The sequence below is a fragment of the Oncorhynchus mykiss genome, chromosome 16 (assembly GCF_057628025.1).
Source record: "Oncorhynchus mykiss isolate SJ-2025 chromosome 16, ASM5762802v1, whole genome shotgun sequence".
NCBI classification, from domain to species: domain Eukaryota; kingdom Metazoa; phylum Chordata; class Actinopteri; order Salmoniformes; family Salmonidae; genus Oncorhynchus; species Oncorhynchus mykiss.
Window position 1 is genome coordinate 74241249 of NC_143037.1, and position 7691 is coordinate 74248939.

At 46.5% G+C, this 7691-nt stretch overlaps 1 pseudogene across 1 annotated transcript; it reads left to right on the top strand.

Annotated features, from left to right (window-relative positions):
* Positions 1-662: 662 nt before the first annotated feature.
* On the top strand, positions 663-6637 carry LOC110492674 (RNA-binding protein 15 pseudogene; annotated as a pseudogene). The gene has a single exon (XR_016487532.1). The product of XR_016487532.1 is annotated as an RNA-binding protein 15 pseudogene (transcript).
* Positions 6638-7691: the final 1054 nt, after the last annotated feature.

Sequence of the window (7691 nt, forward strand, 5' to 3'; positions counted from 1 at the left end):
TGCCTACTTAGTACAATCGACCCCATCCCAAGGGGAAACACTGACCAAAACTAAGGTTCATACCCTGTCACATACAGGCCGATATAGGCCTACTGAGACTGACTATTGGCTGTCTTATAAACATTTTGACCAAATTCACTTTAAGTATATTCTGAAAAACACAACACGTACAGTAGTTAATGTATTTGCTTAAGCCGCTACTGCATGGTTACAAGACACTAACCACTGCATGGTTACAAGTAAGTTTTAGTATGCTACTCAGATGGCACCATCATGTGGAGAGATTGCAAAAGTACCGCTTTAGACAGAGAAAATTGGAAATTTAAAAAATATTGTCAATTTTCTAACCCCACTGAAATAGTTTTATACAATTAATAAAAAAAAAACTCTCACAATGCATGCCTTTTAAAAACCTAGCGCAAAATAGAATGGTGTTGTATTCCTCATTTGTGCAGTGTTTTACAAAAAATGTGTAGTACACTTTATTATGATCAATAATACTAGTTATTTTAAAACATAGATAACTAAATATAGAACGCATGCTAAACAACTTTTAACCAAAACAAATATTGTTCGAGTTTCTGTTATTTCTGATTTGACTGACATCCACTGTAAACATGGTGGTTGTTTTCCACACAGTTTTCAGTCCAATCAGCTCGAAGGGGCGGGCTCTGATAGAATTCTAGACAAAATGGCGGATGTTGTTGATTTGCGGCAGGGTCATTGATAATCGGAGTTCACCTTTTCACTGATTTACTGCAAGACATTATACAGAAATAATATACGACAAGTCATAATCGTTGAATGGTGAGCTGCAATGAAAGGCAAAGAAAGGTCACCGATTAAAAAGCGTTCTCGGGCTTTGGATGATATCCGAGACAGGGGAGGAGGCCACCCGCCCAGCAAGAAAATGAGGGCTATCTCGGTTTCCAGTGGGAGTAATAATGGAAATAGCTCGACTAAAAGTGACGGAGGATCTACGAGAAGGAGTTTGTTGGGTGACAAGAGAGGCCGGGATTTTGATGGACATGTATCGAGTCGAACCGGTGGGAGTAACCATAGCTATCCCGTTGCTGCTGCAACCTCTACCGGTAAGAACCACAACCTGGGCTTGACACTCGATTTAGCCGCGGCAAGGACTAATGCTCGCGGCGAGCGTGTTCCGCCTCCACCTAACAACAACGAGAGTGAGTACAAAACTCTCAAAATCAGTGAACTGGGCACCCAGTTGAGCGATGAAGACATAGAAGATGGACTTTTCCACGAATTCAAAAAATTCGGGGACGTGAGTGTCAAAATAAGCCGCAGCAACGACGAGAGAATTGCGTTTGTCAACTTCAGAAAGCCCGAGGATGCCAGAGCTGCTAAACACGCACGGGGCAGGTTAGTACTTTATGACCGACCTCTGAAAATCGATGCAGTGTACATTAACAGGAGGAGAAGCCGTTCTCCAGTTGAGCGAGTTGACAGAGACCCATATGTTGGAGCCCTAGGCCACAGACACTTACACACCCAGAGACCCCTCTCCCCATCTGTGCTTGGATACAGAGACTACAGACTACAGCAGCTGGCCCTTGGGCGCCTCCCTCCTCCCCCACCCCCTCCTTTGCCCAGAGACCTAGAGCGGGAGAGGGAGTTTGCCCTGTTTGAAGCCAGGGTGCGCCCAGGTCCAGCTTTCATTGCAGAGAGAGCTTCTGCTTTCCGCGATGAGGATTTTATCTCCCCAGAGGATGACCAAAGAGCTAACAGAACGCTGTTTCTGGGCAACTTGGACATCACTGTCACAGAGACAGACCTGAGACGGGCCTTCGACAGGTTTGGGTTGATAACAGAGGTGGATATTAAGCCCACACGTGGACAGACCAGCACATACGGGTTCCTCAAGTTTGAGAATCTCGACATGGCCCACCGCGCCAAACTCACCATGTCTGGGAAGATAGTGGGCCGTAACCCCATAAAGATTGGCTATGGTAAGGCCACCCCTACCACACGCCTATGGGTGGGTGGGCTCGGACCCTGGGTCCCCCTAGCAGCATTGGCCAGAGAGTTTGACCGCTTTGGTACAATAAGGACCATTGACTACAGAAAGGGGGACACCTGGGCTTATATACAGTACGAGAGCCTTGACGCTGCTCAGGCTGCGTGCACGCACATGCGTGGCTTCCCTCTGGGTGGGCCTGAGAGGAGACTTAGGGTGGACTTTGCAGACACAGAGCACCACTACCAGCAGCAGTTCCTTCAGCCTCTTCCTCTACCCTCCTTCGACATGGTGGCAGAGGCTTTCATCCACCGCGCCATAGCTGAGCCCCTGAGGGACAGGGAAAGGACTCCACCGCTGCTCCACTTCAGAGAGAGAGAACTGGGTTTCCCCGGGGCCGAGTGGCCCCCCATCCCGGCTATGCGTGAGCGTGTACGTCCCGGGACCTTTGAGCCGCTGGAGCGGGACCGGCGGCCGGGAGGGAGGGAGCCCTGGTCTCTGGAGCGAGAGCTGGCGGGGCGCGGCTGCGACCCAAGACGGAAACGACACCTTATGGATGACGGTCGCCATCTTGACGTCTCTCCTGACAGCACTGACCGCACGGCACGCCGACACCGAGGGGGTCCAACCCCAGATGGTAGCCCCAACGGGGGCCGCTTCAGTGACTCAGAGCGTACCCCTCGTGGCGGCGGCGACAGACCCTCCCCTGGACGAGACCGTCGCCTCAGTCTGGAGCATCCTGGCGGGGGAGACAGGAGACTAAAGAGCCTGGGGAGTCTTGCCGAAAGAGGGGCCTCCAGCAGTGGCCTCTCATCCTCAGCAGGGGAACGGAAACGTAAAGCCGGCGACAGCAGCAGCAAAGGACCCGGAGCTAAGAGGGATCGCTCCTCAGACCAGGGCGGCTCTAAAGGCAGTCAGTCATCCAAGCTGAGCCTGGCCTGGCACGGCATGCTCCTCCTGAAGAACAGCAACTTCCCCGCCAACATGCACCTCCTGGAGGGTCACCAGGGCGTGGCCAAGGACCTCCTCGTCGACGGCCCCACGGGGAGACAGGTTGGGGAGCTCAAGATCACCCAGCGTCTCCGCCTCGACCAGCCCAAGCTGGACGAGGTCTCCAGACGCATTAAAGCGGCCGGCCCCGGCGGCTACGCCGTCCTCCTGGCGGTTCCCGGTTCCGGCGGCGAGGAGGTGTCGTCGACGGACCCTGCAGCTTCCACCCAGCGTCCTCTCCGAAATCTGGTGTCCTACCTGAAACAGAAGCAGGCAGCCGGAGTCATCAGCCTGCCCGTTGGAGGCAGCCGGGATAAGGACCACCAGGGTGTTCTCCATGCGTTCCCTCCCTGTGAGTTCTCACAGCAGTTCATTGATGCCTCGGCTAAAGCTCTGGCCAAAACCGACGAGGACTATCTGGTGATGGTCGTGGTGCGAGGTCCATCATAACCACAATCAGATAGAGGAAGGAAAACATCAATGATATTGTAAAAAAAAGGAAAAAAAACTACTATTGCATGCTGTGTGTTGCGTTCTGCCTCATGGGGTGCTACTAGAGAGTAGGGTTATGGGGAGGATAGGCTATGTCACTATTTTTCCCCACCAAAATAAGTATAAAATGTCCCCCTGAAAGTCAACAAATGTGTAATTTTGGAACCCTGTTTTATAAAGGGTGTGATCGTTTCTAGCCAGTATATGCAGAAACAATTCTGCTGGAATATTATAAAAGGGGGGGACATTCTATGAATAAAATGAAAAATCTACTGTAATTTAAAATGAGGTATAATGGCCCCCTTTTTTTTTTGTTTTCATTTAGGAAAACTTGAACCAACCGCTGTTTGTAAAAGTTGAAACTTCTCTCTTAAGATTTGCTCTGCTGTTAGTGTTTGGTTGTATTATGTAAACGTTATACTACTTTATGCTTATTACAATCAGTTGGCGTCATTTAAAGTTCATTATATATTTTTAGCAAAATAGTCACCTCAAAACCCTTTGTTAAATAACCATTTCTTTATTCTAAATGTCACATTTTGAGAGAGATACCATCAGGCCCTGTTTTGACTGGTATGGTGAGGCTATAAATCATTCCGTTTGGATTTCTCATAAAAAAAATAATGATTGGGGACATTAATGTTGGGATATGTCCTTACTGGCTTTTCTCTAATACATGAACATGTTCTAAACCTAGAAATCTGAATGTACCTATATGCACGGTAGGCTATCTGGTGTTCGGTTACACCTGGTGTTTTACCCTGTGTAAACTGGTTCGGTTACACCTGGTGTTTTACCCTGTGTAAACTGGTTCGGTTACACCTGGTGTTTTACCCTGTGTAAACTGGTTCGGTTACACCTGGTGTTTTACCCTGTGTAAACTGGTTCGGTTACACCTGGTGTTTTACCCTGTGTAAACTGGTTCGGTTACACCTGGTGTTTTAACCTGTGTACCTGGTTCGGTTACACCTGGTGTTTTACCCTGTGTCACTGGTTCGGTTACACCTGGTGTTTCACCCTGTGTAACTGGTTCGATTACACCTGGTGTTTCACCCTGTGTCACTGGTTCGATTACACCTGGTGTTTTACCCTGTGTAACTGGTTCGGTTACACCTGGTGTTTTACCCTGTGTAAACTGGTTCGGTTACACCTGGTGTTTTACCCTGTGTAAACTGGTTCGGTTACACCTGGTGTTTTACCCTGTGTCACTGGTTCGGTTACACCTGGTGTTTTACCCTGTGTAAACTGGTTCGGTTACACCTGGTGTTTTACCCTGTGTAAACTGGTTCGGTTACACCTGGTGTTTTACCCTGTGTAAACTGGTTCGGTTACACCTGGTGTTTTACCCTGTGTAAACTGGTTCGGTTACACCTGGTGTTTTACCCTGTGTAAACTGGTTCGGTTACACCTGGTGTTTTACCCTGTGTAAACTGGTTCGGTTACACCTGGTGTTTTACCCTGTGTAAACTGGTTCGGTTACACCTGGTGTTTTACCCTGTGTAAACTGGTTTGGTTACACCTGGTGTTTTACCCTGTGTAAACTAGTTCGGTTACACCTGGTGTTTTACCCTGTGTAACTGGTTTGGTTACACCTGGTGTTTTACCCTGTGTAACTGGTTCGATTACACCTGGTGTTTCACCCTGTGTAACTGGTTCGGTTACACCTGGTGTTTTACCCTGTGTAATTGGTTCGGTTACACCTGGTGTTTTACCCTGTGTCACTGGTTCGGTTACACCTGGTGTTTTAGCCTGTGTAACTGGTTTGGTTACACCTGGTGTTTTACCCTGTGTAAACTGGTTCGGTTACACCTGGTGTTTTACCCTGTGCAAACTGGTTCGGTTACACCTGGTGTTTCACCCTGTGTAACTGGTTTGGTTACACCTGGTGTTTCACCCTGTGTAATTGGTTTGGTTACACCTGGTGTTTTATCCTGTGTCACTGGTTTGGTTACACCTGGTGTAATTGGTTTGGTTACACCTGGTGTTTTACCCTGTGTAACTGGTTCGGTTACTCCTGAAAATCCTGTGTGTTCATGGAATGGTTAACGGAACACTACAAAGTGGATTGTGACGACAATGTGTAACGGAGGTTGAAACACCTATACATGGGTTTTAGTTGCTGAGTGTAAATTCTTAACTTGGCTGTGGTGTAGCTTAAATACAGTGTGTTCAATCGGTTTTCAGATGTGTTTTAATGTTTAAGCAACTCTCCAGTAATATTTGGGCATATTGAGAGGCTGAATGAGGAATTTAGAAGTGATTTTTTTTTTGCCCAGCTAATATAGATGGGTCCCATCAATGCAATGACGCGACAAACATATAGTCTACTAAGAGAGATGCTAAGGGTAGATTTTATTGTGTACATTGTCTTTAGCACCACTTGACTCTTGGTAGTACGTTGTGACCTATAACCTTTGACCTATAATGTGTGATAAGATTACGCTAGAGAAAAAAACTGACTTTTATTTGTTGGTCCGGTTTCATTCAATCAACATGCTTTGTCGCCAAGTTTGTCTAAATATGACAATATCTTAATGCTATTTGCTAACAAATGATATACAGTAAACCTAATAATCAATCAGTAAAAGGGGTATTCAATATATAAACTGATCATTTAGTTTTTTTTTGGGGGGGGGGGGGGGATTGTACGTTTTTATAAGTTGTAGTGCTATTATGTCCCCTTTGTCAGCCAACAGTTATATTTTTAAGACCTATATTTATAGCCTACTGTTGGTACCAGTATATGACTGTTTCTTAAAAGAAGGTTTTAAGATGAGGTTGGTTTAGTTTTATCTGTTGACAAAATTGTCTGAGAAAAAAAAAAGGATGTATTTGTCTCCCAAGTTCACTGCCTCAAATGTGGACTTTTTTTTTATTTTTATGGCTTTAAAACCTTTACAGGAAACTCTGAAGAGAAGGAAACTACTTAGTGTTTGTAACATTTTCACTGAGAAGGCAGCTTTTAAGTTGTGGTGTCATTTTGTGTTGTTTAAAGTGGAATAATTAGGACCCTCTCGCTTTGTGCTTGCCTACCTGATTTCATTGGGAAGACAAGAAATGGAAAATCCTCTCCCCACACTCGTCTTACTGCCAAGTTGTTTAAACACTCAAAGAGAAAGTGCATTTACGCACTTATTAGTCCTCTAAATATCAATAAATTGTTTCATTTGAGGGAAACCTGTTTCTGCCCTGGAAATGAATTGAACAGAGGGAACTGCTCTGACTACGTCTATTGCGTTTCCAAACAGGAAATGGTTTATCACTTTGAATTGTTGCACAAGAGAAGGGAACCAAACACCTCTTTGCTGATTGTTAGAGACTGATGATCGCCTGTGTGTGTTCTCTTATACACACCTTTTTAAGAGCTGTTGGTAATCTGTTTAGCTAACAGACGCTGTTCAGAAGTTGTTGCTAATTAATAGCATACCTTTTGAACCCAGTACCTCCAGGGTCGGGCTCCTCGTGTTAGTCCTACTGCCCTAGCAGGTGAACCCAGTACACAGTGGGGCAGGAATCACAGGATCAATGGAGGAGCCTCCCACTGTGCCCACTGTGTTCGTGTCCTGCTGGTTTTCAACCACCAGCCCATGTCCTGCTGCTCAGCTGTGTGGAACAGTGGCAGGCTGACACGCTAGTGCAGTATGTGGGAGAATGGAGCTGGAATACAGTAGCAGCTCCTTTTCATTTCATTGTCCTCTACAAGGTTTGAGTCTTCACAGGCTGGATTTGCAGCATGCCCCCATGTCTTTCACTGTTGTCCTCTACAATGCTGGTCTGGTTTGAGTTGACCACAGCCTGGGGTGTGTCTGTGGCTCCGCCTTGTCCACGGTTCCCTACACAAGCAGAGGTCCTGTCACCGGCTGCCACGCATAATGCACCTCTTTGGGTGCATTTTCTTAACTCGCACAGCAGCTCTACAGTACCACTGCAAGCTGTTGCACTGCTGAGGGAGTCACCTTGACCTGTGACCTTTTTCCAAGTGACCTGTCAACATCTCCCAGAAGAATGATTATTTGTTACCATCATAATTTAGATTTCTTCAGTTTATGATTTGACTCCCATGTATGCAGTGAATGGATGGAAGATCGCCCCCTTGTCATGAATAGGAATATTGTTTATTGTCGCTGTGGTTTTATTGATTGAATCTTTTTCCTGAAAGAGGATCAGGAGTATGTTTGTTCTGCTACAGTTTCCCACGACGACCGCAGAATAACATCCGACATCATCTACT